Below are 13,642 nucleotides of genomic sequence, written 5' to 3'. Positions count from 1 at the left end.
ACAAGAGTGACTCACTTTGAAAAATAATCCTCTTTTTTTCTTACGCTGTTATGACAACCCAAAACAACATCACGCCGGAATTCAAAGAGCATCGTGTTTGCATAAATAGGAAAAAAAACTAAATTAATTAATATAGATGTGGCTCTACAAGGTCTTGAAAACTTGACCTTCTCCACCTCTCCTCTATTCTGAGTATGCTAGATAATACAAATTGCTTCATTACCTAGTTAACAGGCTAGAATGCTCTCTAGCCATTAACCATAATGATATTCGCATTTGCATAGAGACAGAATTCAACCACCCACCGCTGCAGAAGCATCTCTAATTTATTCAAAAATGAAGAGATCAGGCATTTCTCGCATAGATTCTGATTACCCCCCCAGGACTTGCAAAAGCTATTAGTATAATAAATTTTCTCCATTCTTCTATTTTTTTTTTTTCTTAAAGGAGTTTTCAAAGTTTTTCCTATATATTTTTTTTTCTTCTAGGGAAATTCTGCTTTCTTTTATTTCGGCTAGAATAAAAGCTGTTTTTAATTAGGCAAGTTATTTTATAATGATGGTTTGCTCTGTAGACGATCGAAAAATATAAATACTGTAGCTTAAAGGGGCTAATAATTTTGTCCTTTAAATGGTGTTTAAAAAAATGAAAACTGCTTTTATTCTAGCCGAAATAAAACAAATAAGACTTTCTCCATTAGAAAAAATATATTATCAGACATACTGTGAAAATGTCCTTGCTGTGTTAAACAAAATTTGGGAAATATTTGTAAAAGAAAAAATCAAAGGGGGGCTAAAAATTCTGACTTCTACTGTATAGACTAATACAAATTTCACTAAAAGTCGCTCTTAAACGTGTTAAAACAATGCAAGTATTTCTTCAAAGAATAATATTTATATATTTTTTTTCTCAATAACAGTATATCTCAAGAAACTCACTCAAGAGGCCTTTCCCAATCTTAAATGATTGTACAAACTGTAGATCAGAACCAACAGCATTAGTTTTACAATATCAATTCATGGCCAAGCCTGTTCACCCATGTTCTTTGGCACTGATGATGACTTATTTTAGCAGTTCAGAATCAATTCTGTATTTTAGTATCTTTAATTCATTTTTTAGTAACTTGAATACATTTTTAAATCATAAACTTTGCTCTTAAAGTACAATACACTCTGCAACAAAGGTATATTTCAAATAAGAACTAGGATTAGGAGCACTTTAACCTTGTATGGTGGATACTACAGTACAGTACAGCGTGTGCATGCTTGCATGTGTGTACATAAATATTACTGTACATAATATGTCATTGTTGTTGATGATACATACATAAAGCTGTAGAGAAAATCACCCATTGGAATATGACAGCTCTGTTCCACAGTGGAAAAAAAGTGTGCTTAGTTTTAACCTCTAGCTCTTGCTGTAGTCTAACATCTGTGGCTTCAAACTGACATTTTCAGTTTCCTTCTGAAAGTTACATCATCTCTGCATAAATATTCTTCACAGCTCAACATCGGGAATGAAGTGTAAACTATACTAGGCTCCAAGCAAACAGCAATAAAGACAGCATTGCCTGACGGCTTTAAAAATTTGTGTTAACAAGACAAACACATGTTCTTGTCTAAAATCAGTTAAAGGCTAAATTGATTTCGTTTACTTCCTTACCACACTACTGGTCCTGTTATGCACATCTTCAGGTGAATGTCACATACACTCTTAAAAATAAAGGTGCCAGAAAAGAAGTAAAAAAAAAAAATACAGGGGGTGCCATAGAAGAATCTTTTTGGTACTCTCAAATAAACTTTAAGTAAATCTTAACTTTAAGTAGATCTTCAAATAATCTTTTTTTTTTTTTTTTTTTTTTTTTTGGTGAAGAAAAATTTGTCAGATTTATTTATAGTTTTGTCAACTGTAAAGAACATTTTGAGGAATGAAAAGAAACCATCAATTCCAATCAATGTTTTAAAGTGTATAGTTAATAATATTGCTTTTCTTTTTTTACCAACCATTTCTTATTTTTCTCTCAAGTTCTCCTCTATAACCAACTGCCATAAAGAGACCACTTTCATGACACCGTAATTGTTCTGATAGATAAATTCAAGTCCCAGCCTATATTTTTCTTTAATCTGTGGTCAACACAGAATAAGTGCTGTGTGAACATGCTGTGAATGAAGCAGAAGAGCCTGGCTGAAAGTGCATTAAAGAATTAGAGGCTTGGCCTTCATCGGTCATACCGCTCAAGAGACCCAGAGCATCTGCCACCAACCACACTCTTGCCTCCTCTCTTTCTCTCTCGCAGCATGATATTGTGCAATAACTCCTCCACCAGCTGTCTCAATTGTATTTTCTCTAATAGTGGTGCATCAGACATAGAAATTGGCTCTGACATGTCACTAAATATGGTCTTGCTGAAATATAGGCCATTCAAAAAAAAAAAAAAAAAAAAAAAGGCAGTCAGTGCCATTACTCTAGTAACTCTCATGTTCTGTTTAAATTACCCAGATTGGTTTGTATGTTTGCAGTGGCAGATTCTATTGATGAATGTGTAAAATATTAACAATATTACTTTCAAAATAAATAATTGTGTTCATTTTTTTTTAAAATTAAAGTAGACATTTTTTTAGTCATTGTGTTTGTTTACTCAAAGAGTCATGTTTTTCTTACATAAGTAGGATATTTAAGGTCCCCATGAAATAGTGATGTGCGTTATCACTGATTTCCTATCCGATACCAAGTAAAATAAAGGTGAGTATCGGCGATACCGATCCGATACTGATACTTTGCCCAAAAATTACTTTTTGAGGAATTAAAGTAATAAGTAGTGTATTTTAAAAGTGTGAATGAATATGATACATATTATGGATTATTCTTGTTTATTGATGAAGAATTACCATACAAAAAAAGCCAACTTACAAATTTATTGACATTTATTTGAGCATGTATATCTTAAAATGCCAGCCTGAACATCCTAATATAAAACATTTACACTTTTTATTTTAGTGACATGTTAATCCAGTCCCATTGAAGATTTTTAACCTTTTTCTTTTGTTTTATCATTGTCACAAAAAAAACCCAAGCCTCCAAAATACAGTCACATCACCACATTTTCTCTCTCTGTACCTGGATAGTGCCTGCCTGCTGTACCTAAGGACTCTGCAAACGATGTCTGTCTCGCCCTAGCAGCGCCTGTGCCTCTCCTTTCCTTGGTAACACTTTAGAATAACTATCCGTTATAACTAGTTAATAGACCATTAATAAACTGTTAGTTAACGAGTTATAAATGACTTGTTAAAAAAAGTTAATAGTTTGTTAATTGTTTACAACTGTGCCTTATAGAAGGGCAATGGATAACTTACAAGCAGTTAGTTAACAAGTTGTAAATGACTTCTTAACTGTATTTTAATGATTTATAACTATACCTAATAAATTATTAGGAGATCATGAACAAGCGGTTAGTAAATTACTTAAAAAAGGCTTGTTAAGTATCAGTTAATGGTGTATATATGTTATTGGGAGGTTATTCTAAAGTTGCAGCTATTTTTAATTTATTAACTGTTAGTAAATGAGGAATAGTTGCAACTTTAGAATAACATGCTTAAGCTAATAACTAGCACTTAACTATTATATTTACTCACATTTTACAGACGAGAGTTGTTCATTGTTTGCCAACCTTCTACTAATACCAGTGAATCTTTGTAGAAAAGCAAATGGATGGAACAAGTTCAAGCTACAGAAATTTGATGTAATATTTCAAATATAAAATGTTTGTATCTTAACCTTGGTCCACTCATAGGCTTTTCTGTGTGCTGTGTTTTACCAAAGAAACTCCACAGATGAAATGTTAAACATTGTGTTTAATGTATAGAAACACACATACTGAACCATCACATGGCAGTACAGCAGTATACAAGAATACAAACCCATGAAGTGCTAAACATGAAAACAAAATAAATAAAAATATATTTTATTAAAGTTCTACAAAGTTTCACTGGTGTTATTAGATGGTGAACAATTGATCTGTAAAGTGTGAGTAAATATAATAGTTAAGTGTTAGGTATTAGCTTAAGCATGTTATTGGGACGTTACTCTAAAGGTGCAACTTTCTCATTTACCAACCACTTGTTCATGATCTATTACTAATTTATTAGGTATAGTTATAAATCATTAAAATACAGTTAAGAAGTCATTTACAACTTGTTAACTAACAACTTGTAAGTGATCTATTAGCCATCTGTAAGGCACAGTTACAAATAATTAATAAACTATTAACTATTGTTTACCAAGTCGTTTATAACTTGTTAACTAACAGTTTGTTAATGGTTTATTAACTGGTTATAACGGATAGTTATTCTAAAGTGTTACCCTTTCCTCCTCTTCTGACCACCTAGTCATGACATAGTCATATTCTGTGTTGTGATTTATATGTAGGTGTTTGATTAGATTCGTGGTTTTACCACAGTACCTCACTGTTTTGTACACGTTTCACAAACAGCATCGTTTGAGTTTATGGAAGTGAAGTAGCTCCACACAAAACTTCGCTTGCAGTCACTCATATCCAATGACAGTGTGACTGAACAACCTGTGCCAGCGAACTGACTAAGTGGCTAGCTAGCGCGCTCTGCAGTTATACAGTGCCATATTTCGCACATGACTTGGCAGGCAGAAAAACAAGTAGTTCCGCCTAAGTTGGCAATATTCAGATGAGCTAGGGTAATTGTGGTTACTTTCCACTATATTTCTATTTCCAATAAAATACACATTTTCCCCAAATTATTGAAATATCGATATTTTAATAAGATAATCGATTCTAGAACATACAAAGCTGGTATCGGAGATATCGATATTTTAGTATCGATCCACATATGACTACCATGAAATCAAAACTAACCATATGATTTTGTTAGCTAACATTGCTAGTTTTATGGTGAGTAATTCATCTTTGCATGTTATTAAGAAAAAAATTATGAAAAAAAATTATTAAAGAGCCCTAATGGGTTTTTGAAAGTTGGAAGTGGATTAAAACCCAGCTGAGCTTTAAATCTGAAAGTCTTAAAATATTGATTGTTTTACAATGCTAGATTTTTTGCCTCATGATTTAAAATCTTTAGCCATTACATTGAGACGTCTGAACAAAACATTTCCCATATAAAGCGATAGACCCAGGAAAACTTGAACCTGCCCTTCCACGCAAAAACTGTAGCGTATTGTGTTGGATGGGATTGCATCATGCACCGCAGGCTTATTCTGTAGTCCCATGGATGTTTCTGGTGACAATACGACAATTTCTAGCGAAATACGTCTCAGGAGGTACGAATTTTTGCAGATTTTGTTTTCGTGAATCCAGAAGAGGCTGGTGTCTGCTCTTTTTCTTATCTCAAATCTCTCTCGCAAGTGCAGCTCATGCCCATGCTGTTCTCGTGTAAACCCACCAGAGGCCGCTGTCGAATGACTGTCTGTCTGACTGACTGACTGAATGATGGACTGGGCGACTGGCCAATCGGCTGATCCACCTTCTTCCTTCCCTAAACCCAACCAATTTTACCAATTGACCCACCCACCCACTTACTTCCCTAAACCCAACCAACAATTTACAAAAGCCGTCCAGAAAAAGAAAATCCCCCGTCTGATTTTTACCACATTTTCGAGCTAACTGGACAAACTGGTTGCTGCGGGAAAGCCCTCCACACGGAGGTAAGCGGTCAGCTTGTAAGCGCAAAAAGGAACGGCATCATACCGCCCCGTAGCGTTTGCCTAAAAAAATGAAATGCAGCCATACGTACCTCCGGCTACATTATTTGCAGTCTCCCGAAACATTCACAGGACTACGGTTTTCAGAATGAGCCAAGGTTGACATGAATATCACTGATTACTTTGAGCTGCCTAGAGTAGAGGCTGTGATGAAGTTTATTTTCACAACAATAACAAATTGTAGCCAACCTTGTGCGGTGTACCTGTCATTTTACTAAAGATTTTCACAATAACCTACCCTAAAATGCAGGATTCGTACACCATTTAAGGTAAGATTAGCACCAAAGACTATTAATGTATGGGACTTTGTCAGTAGTACACAGTTCATATTGACGAAGTCATGATGATAAAGAAAGAGCAGAGTTTATTGAGTGAGGTTTATGTATAAACTAATTTTGAGAAGTTTAGGTACTGATGATTGATCACGGCTGGTTCCGCATCAGCTTCACATATTGCGCCAATTAGATGAATACTAACTCAAATGACCAGAGTTTTTCACTTCAGTCATCTTCATCTTGAAGAATCCCTCCTTCCACCCCTCTTTCTCCCCCTTCTCCTGATAGATTGGCATGGCAGCCCAGTAATTAGCACGGTTGCCTCACAGCAAGAATGCCACTGGTTCGAGCTCCTACTGGGCCAGTCTGCGTTTCTATATGGAGTTTGCATGTTCTCCCTGTGCTCGCATGTTTTTTCCTCGGGTTTCCTCCCACTGTCCATAGACAAACAATATAAGTAAATTGACTAATCCAAAGTGGCATCATAAGTCAAACTCTTAGAAGCTATCTCTTAGCTATTCCTACACAGCAAAATATGGGGACCCAAAACAACTCTATGGGTGTTAATTTCAACACTTTGAAAGTGTCTCATGGGGTCCACTCAAAACAGAGTTAAATCAACACTTTCAAAAGGGTTGGCACATTGACACCGAAGTAAGGGTTAATTTTAACTCTGGGCAGAGTTAAAAAATGTAACTATATTTAACACTGCCTGGTGTAATATATTATTTTATTCAACTCTCTTGAGTGTAAATATGGTAAAAAACTCAAATAGACTGTAAATTACAAAAGAAAAAACATTTTATTTGAAAACATTCACCACTTCAACAATTCATTCAGTTTTTAAAATGCAACAATGTCAAATATGCTTTAAATGTTTTATTAGTACAGACAGTATCAACAAAATATGTATGACCAGTGCACAAAAAGGCTGTTTTAGTCCTTTGGTCCAAACTTGATGTTTCATCAGTTTTCTTCTGAACGCATAGTTTTCTTCTGAAATTACATTTTAAACAACTTGGTGTGCAAATCTTTCACTTCGGGTGTTTCCTTGGTCCTCCATATCAAACACAGCAGTTTAAATGAAGGTATAAATGCTGGAAACTTGTGTGAAAACAAACTGGAGCTAGGAAATCTCATCAAGCATGTCCTGTGAATGAAGTGCTTCCCAGCCACAGGATGACCTTTTTATCCATGACGATGTAGTAGCTGCTGATCGCTCGTCTGGTGGTTCCTGATGCACGGATATAGGGTGATGCTCTTCTAAGAACTCTTCAAGACTCCAGCATGACTAAGATAAATCTTTGAAAACAAATTGCAATCAAATTCTATGATATATTTAATAGAACATTTAAAGTAAATAAAACATTTAAGAAATCTAAACTCACCTTTTGAAAATTTTCATGATGATCCACAACTTGACTCTCCCAGCTGGTTGAGGTGACAGGATATGGAAAAGTAGAAAAAACACATACATCACTGTTGGATCTCCAAAAACAATTAGGTTAATCACTATGACTTTTCTATCTTTTATATCATTTAGTGATGCTGACTTCCCCAAAATATTGGCCACAGTGTAAAAAATATTCATAAACTTACAGTTTTCTGTAAGCGTGTGCGTGTGTGTGTGTGTGTGTGTGTGTGTGTGTGTGTGTGTGCGTGCGTGCGTGTTTCTTTACCAGATTCAACTTGTTGGGCCCTTTCAGGACCAGTATTGACGCCACCTTTCCTGGAGTCTAGCAGATGTTTCAGGTCCAAATATAATCTTAACTATTAGGATAAGCAGAAGAGGAAAAGTGCAAAGCAAAGAGCAAAACATTATTTAAGTAACAGTTCACCCACAATACAAAACTTATCACCTTCATGTCATTTGTTATTCTCTAATGCTCTAATACCCTCTCAGCTTATTGTGAAACAAATACAGAACTTTATCAAACATACCTTCATTATTATCACCACATATGACCAAGAAGGTGTGCTTGGTCATTTCACCAACTCTGGAAATACACCATCCGTCTCTAATCAGCCACCGTCACAGGGTCTTGTGTTATTGTATAGAGAACTGTGGCTGTTAAAAAACAACAAAACATTAGTATCTAACACATATGCATAACCTTCAGATAAAAAAAGAGAGATGAACATCACAAAGTATGCCGTTACACATTTTCAGATATATTTTGATTCAGATGTTGATTATTGATAATAAATCTACAAATCAAACCTGTATCATCATTAGGCTGCTCAAATATGAATCAGTTGATTAATTTTACAGACAGGTGGCTGTTTACAACGCACTAAATTGTCTTTAATAAAACGGAAATGTTGTGTACAGTACATGCTAAGTTTAGCCTAGTTGTAAGCACAATATCATGCGGGAGAAAAAGCTTGACTAAGATGTTCCTGACTACATAAATAGCCTAACTTACTAACGTCAGACATCCCGAGTTGGGAAAGTCATTTTCGGGGGATACAGGGTTGATTTGCGGGAGGTAGCGGGAGAGATGAGTACCTGAAGAGCGGTGGGGTGACTTGCGCGCGACGTACCTAAAGAGCGGTGGGGGTGACTTGCGCGCGACGTACCTGAAGAGCTAGGAGGGATGCGGTGGAGAGGGGTGTGCAAAGTGTTTAATGACCGGGCGGGAGACGCGCGATTTCCGGGAGATTATCATTCATTTGCGGGCATCTACTTAGGCATCTGGGAGTCTCTGTGCATTTGCGGGATAACGTTAATGTTAGTCCCGCAACTTCCGGGAGACTTCTGTAACGTCAAATGTCGGAGAAAGTGCAAACGCGGTCATTTAAAGACATTAATGTTAACATTCCGACTTTAATGGTTGTCAACACTTAATATAATTCAAGCGTACGTTATCACGCGAGTCTATGGACTAACGGTATATGGACGGCCACGAATGAACCAGTTTAAAAGGGCTGCGGTGTTTAAAATAACCAAATTAACATACACGGATAACAAACAATCATATGTTTTAGTCAGGAAGCCTTTTACAAGTAAGCATATGTTCATTTACTCACCAGATATGTTTTAGAAACTCTCCAGAGCTTATGGAAACCGTCCTGTGTTGCCGTTAGCATCCGGGAAGAGTAGGCTAGGCTGCTCCGGGAATTCCCTCGCTAGTTTGCTTCGAATTAAAGGAGAAGTGTCGATTTTATTTTACAGATGGGTAACAACGCACAAAATGGCATTAAGCGTGACAGAAATGTGTTGAACAAGTACATTTGATGTTTTTATGCACTATGTATGCGTGAGCATATATAAAAACATTCTTGAAAAGAAGTCGATAGTAATGCAGTTAAGCTAGATACACAAACGACCATGAATGAACCGCAGAAGATTAAAATTGTCACTACATTCTAAAGTTATTAACTTAACAATATGTTTACAACTGTATTTCCTTAAAGAAAGTCAGTAAAATACCAACATTTAGGTAGTTTGACTCACCAGTTGCTGTTCTAAACTTCAGATGGAAAATGGCGTCTGGAAAATTCTTCAGTGACTGGGGCTGCGTGAATTCCCGGATGTTGGAAATAACACCACCAAGTGTAAAAAAGATAACTCCTTGATTTCGCACTGAATAAAATCAATTCTAACTCTTATTATATTCATTTATCAAAATCTAACTCTTTAACGTCAACACTTTACTCTAAAATGCTTCAACACCGAGAATTTAACTCTGATGAATTTGCTGTGTAACACGTTCACAGGTAGGGAAGTTCTCGAGACCTCAAACTCCCCTCTCACCCTTCAAACGGGACGAGGCCCCGGGCTCGAGGATATTCTGCCAAACACGCATTATTAAAAATCATCAGCAAAGTGTGAACTCTTGAAATAATCTTAGTTGCATATGATTCAATGGTCAGACTTCGTTTGACCTCGATAAATCCAACAAGTGTTATTATACCACAAGCAATGAAACATTACTGCTTCACAACATTGTCCAGAGACAATAGGTACATTAAAATGGAGATATTCTCTTATCTCTTACTCATGAAAGCAAGTGTCACTTGAATCCACACAGTCATAAAAATTATGACAACGAGGAAAAGTGAAATAATAATAAACCAATAATTATAAGAAAATATTAATAATAGAATATTAAACATAATAAAATGACAAATAATAATGAATAATAATCAAATCATTAACTAATAATTAATTAAATTGTGTGATTAAAATGGATGCCTCCTTGTTTTCTGTAGTTTGCAAAATATGTATTAAATTGTGCTGTAATCACTCTATACAGATTGTATTGTATCTCTTTGGCTAACTCTTTAAAGTCCTATTGAAATATTGCATCTAAAAACATGCTGAAAACAGGACGTGTGCTGGTTCCTTTAGCAATTTTAATGTGATTCTGAGTTTGCAATCCCACAGCCTCTGTCATTGCTTGGCCACCATCAGCTGTTCATACAGTTCATGGACATCGAAAGCACTGCTTTTAAATGCTTAGAGTTTGATGTTTTATTGCTAACATGATTTTACAGATTTGTTTATGTAATGCTAGAACATTTGAACACACTACTAGCATGTTTTAGCATTGTTAGCATGCTGGTAAAATGATTTTTAACTTTACAATTTTACTACAATACCCATAGATTAGCATGGTGTTCTTGTGAAAAAAATAATTACTGTATTTTTACAATAATACCACCATGATTAATTTTAATTTTGAGCAAATTAAATGTATACATTTTAAGAGTTTAATCCTTATTGTCTAAAATATAATAAAAGACTTTATCCCTACTACTTTAAAAGGTAACAGCTAAATCCATTTGTATTTTTTAATTTGTGTGTAATGTAATGTATTTTAATGACAATCAGGTTTTCAAATAGAAATTTGGTCAAATCTCTGAAAATCAAAAGTAATTGTGCTTGTCTGGTGATCCATCTGATTATGCGTTCATCCATACCTTCATCTAAATGTCTTATTGGGTCTCACTCCCATATACTGACCATGCGGGTTCAGTCAGAAAAGGGACAGCAAGAGCTCAAACTAAAAAGCTGAACACATTTGGTGTGCTTTCATATGAATGTACTTCATATAGGTCTGCACTGTGTTTGTCCTCCCCCTCAGCTTTGTGTTTTAGTAGCACTCAACAGGAAGGCAGCGGTGGGTGACATGAGCTGGACTGGAGCCAGGGTTTGTTTGGAGCACTCAGAGCCCCATTAAGGCTAGCCATGTCGGTGATACTTTGAGCAGCAGGCAGAGGTGGATACTGATGAAGACAGTAAAGGCGGCTGGCATTTTTATGAAAGTAAGAAACAAGCAATAGTGCTGTCTCTGATCTTTAGGTTCACTCTTCACCTTTTCTTCCAGGCACAGTGGACGCACAGGCTGTCAGGAGCGATCACCAGCTGCCTGACTGCATCCCCAGCCCCTAGCCTGAGAGAACAGAGAGGAACAACGCAGGGATGAACATGAACATACTTTTTTTAGCCAACACTAACCACCTATCCAGTTGAACCAAGTGAATATCTGTAATATTTAATATGTGACATCTTGCTTAAGTTGATTTTTTATTAGACACTTGCATATTTTGTTTTATGAGTATCAAGAGACGTCCCAAAGCATTACATCCAACCCAGCTTCATTCTAAAAAACGTACCTCAATATACATTTCTGGAGACCACAAAATTTATCCAAGGAGGTACGTTTTTGTTTTAGCGAATCCACTAGAGGCCACTGTGTATGCTTTTTGAGATCTCAAATTTCTTTCGCGAGTGCCATTCGTGCCTGCTGTTCTCGCATAAACCCACCAGCAGCCTCTGTTGACTGACTGTTTGACTAACTAAATGACTAACTGACTGACCGACCAATCAACTGACCCACCCTCCTCACTTTCCTAAATCCAAACAACAATTTTCAGAAGCAATCCAGAAAAAGAAAAGCCCTCGTCTGATTTTTACATTTTCAGATGTTACCACATTCTCACCCTATTATTTACTTTTTATTTTTATTTATTTTATTTTTTTTGTTTATCTTACCTGCTTTCTGGAACCGTTCTTTACCGGACTCGAACCCCGTCGTCGTAGTCAATGCCTCTCTGCATCTTAAGTCAGCTGACGTACATGGCGAATAACAGGACAAACTGGTTACAGTGAAAAAGCCATCCGTCCAGAGGTAAGCGGACAGCTGGTAAGCACGAAAAGGAATGGTGTCATACCACCCCATAGCTCTTCATTTGAAAAATTTAATGCAGCCAAACATACCTCTGGCTACATAGTTTGCGGCCTCCAGAAATGTATATAGGACTACGTTTCAGAATGTTCCTATGTAATACGTCACCAGAAGCAACCAGAAATACTGACAAATTAAAGTAAATACAAGATTCAATGATGTCTATGCGAAATTAAGATCCTTCCAAGTGAATGTTGCTGTAGAAATCAAGACTAAATATTCAGAGTTTTCCATCTTCTGTTTTGAAGAGATGATTAGTGTCACCAGTTCTCTTAGGCTGCTGTAGCTTATTTTTTTCAAGTTTGGAAGGGTTGTGTGTTCAGTGATGCTCTTTTGCAGAATTTGGTTATACCAAATGGTTGTATGATTTTCTGTTGTCTTTCCATCAGCTAAGAAAAACAAGAGAGATGTGGATGCAGGCCATGTGCAGTTGTAATGTGAGCTGCATGCAATTCTTTTAATGCACACCCTAACCCCTCAAAGTGATGTCTCTAACTCTATTGAGAGCACTGTGTCTCACATTGTAAGTTTGAGTCCATGCAGTACCAGTCTAATGAGCTATTCAATCATTCTATGTATTAAAGTCATGGACCCTTTAAGAGGCAACAGGAGAGCAAGCGGAACACCACCGATACACCATATTTGGTTTAGAGAGCAAGTTATGATTGGAAAAGTTAAAGTTGAGACGGTTGAGAAAGTTACGGTTGAATGTTAAATGATTCAATTTAATTAAAGTCAATTCATCTTTATTTTAATACCGCTTTTACAATATAGATTGTGTCAAAGCAGCTTCACATTAAAGATTATAGTAAATTGAAACAGTTTGAGTTCAGTTTAGTTCAGTGTGGGTTAATTTTCACTGCTGAAAGTCCAAACACTGAAGAACAAATCCATCAATGTGCAACTCCACAACTCCGGAACTATGCAAGCCAGTGGTGACAGCAGCGAGGAACAAGCTTCGCTAATCTGCAAAAGTGAAGGAAAAAAACCTTGAGAGAAACCAGGCTCAGTTGGGCACAGCCATTTCTCCTATGGCCAAACGTCTTGTGCAGCGCTGCAGTCCAGCCGCCAGAGGCTGGAGAATGCTGGACGTCCATCGTGGAGAAGCTGCAGGTGGGAGAGGTCACCGGCTGGCCCACAGGATCAATTCTTGGACTCGTCTGTCACTGGTGTCTTACGGGAATCAGTCTCATGCTCTCCACTCCTCCTTGACCACCACAGCAGCTGCTAACAATACGGCCTGCTCCAGGATTATAGAAACCTCGAGAATAAAAAAAAAAAGACTTACATAAGCATAGATGCCGTTCCAAGTATATTGTCTTTTGGGAATTGTTCCTGGCTCCGGTTGCCCTAAATAATGCAGACTAACAATCATTCAGAAGATTTGGATTTCAAAAGCATTTGTGTTTTATGTGTATGCTAATGCAA

At 36.6% G+C, this 13,642-nt stretch overlaps 2 long non-coding RNA genes across 2 annotated transcripts in view; one reads left to right on the top strand and one right to left on the bottom strand.

Moving 5' to 3' along the window:
* The window catches only part of LOC141380639 (uncharacterized), a 137,241-nt gene extending 124,151 nt beyond the window's left edge, over positions 1–13,090 (top strand). Inside the window, exons 2-3 of the long non-coding RNA XR_012398993.1 lie at positions 11,111–11,291; positions 11,354–13,090. This is a non-coding gene — a long non-coding RNA (uncharacterized lncRNA). The remainder of the gene's footprint in view (positions 1–11,110; positions 11,292–11,353) is intronic.
* Positions 6,804–9,121, bottom strand: LOC137489086 (uncharacterized). Its single transcript, XR_011008411.2, has 5 exons — positions 9,051–9,121; positions 7,962–8,088; positions 7,700–7,785; positions 7,409–7,451; positions 6,804–7,311 (listed from the first exon to the last, which is right to left on the bottom strand). It is a non-coding gene; the product is annotated as an uncharacterized lncRNA (long non-coding RNA).
* Positions 13,091–13,642: the final 552 nt, after the last annotated feature.

This window comes from Danio rerio, chromosome 23 (genome assembly GCF_049306965.1).
Source record: "Danio rerio strain Tuebingen ecotype United States chromosome 23, GRCz12tu, whole genome shotgun sequence".
In the NCBI taxonomy this organism is placed as follows: domain Eukaryota; kingdom Metazoa; phylum Chordata; class Actinopteri; order Cypriniformes; family Danionidae; genus Danio; species Danio rerio.
This window is presented reverse-complemented; position numbering and strand designations above follow the sequence as displayed.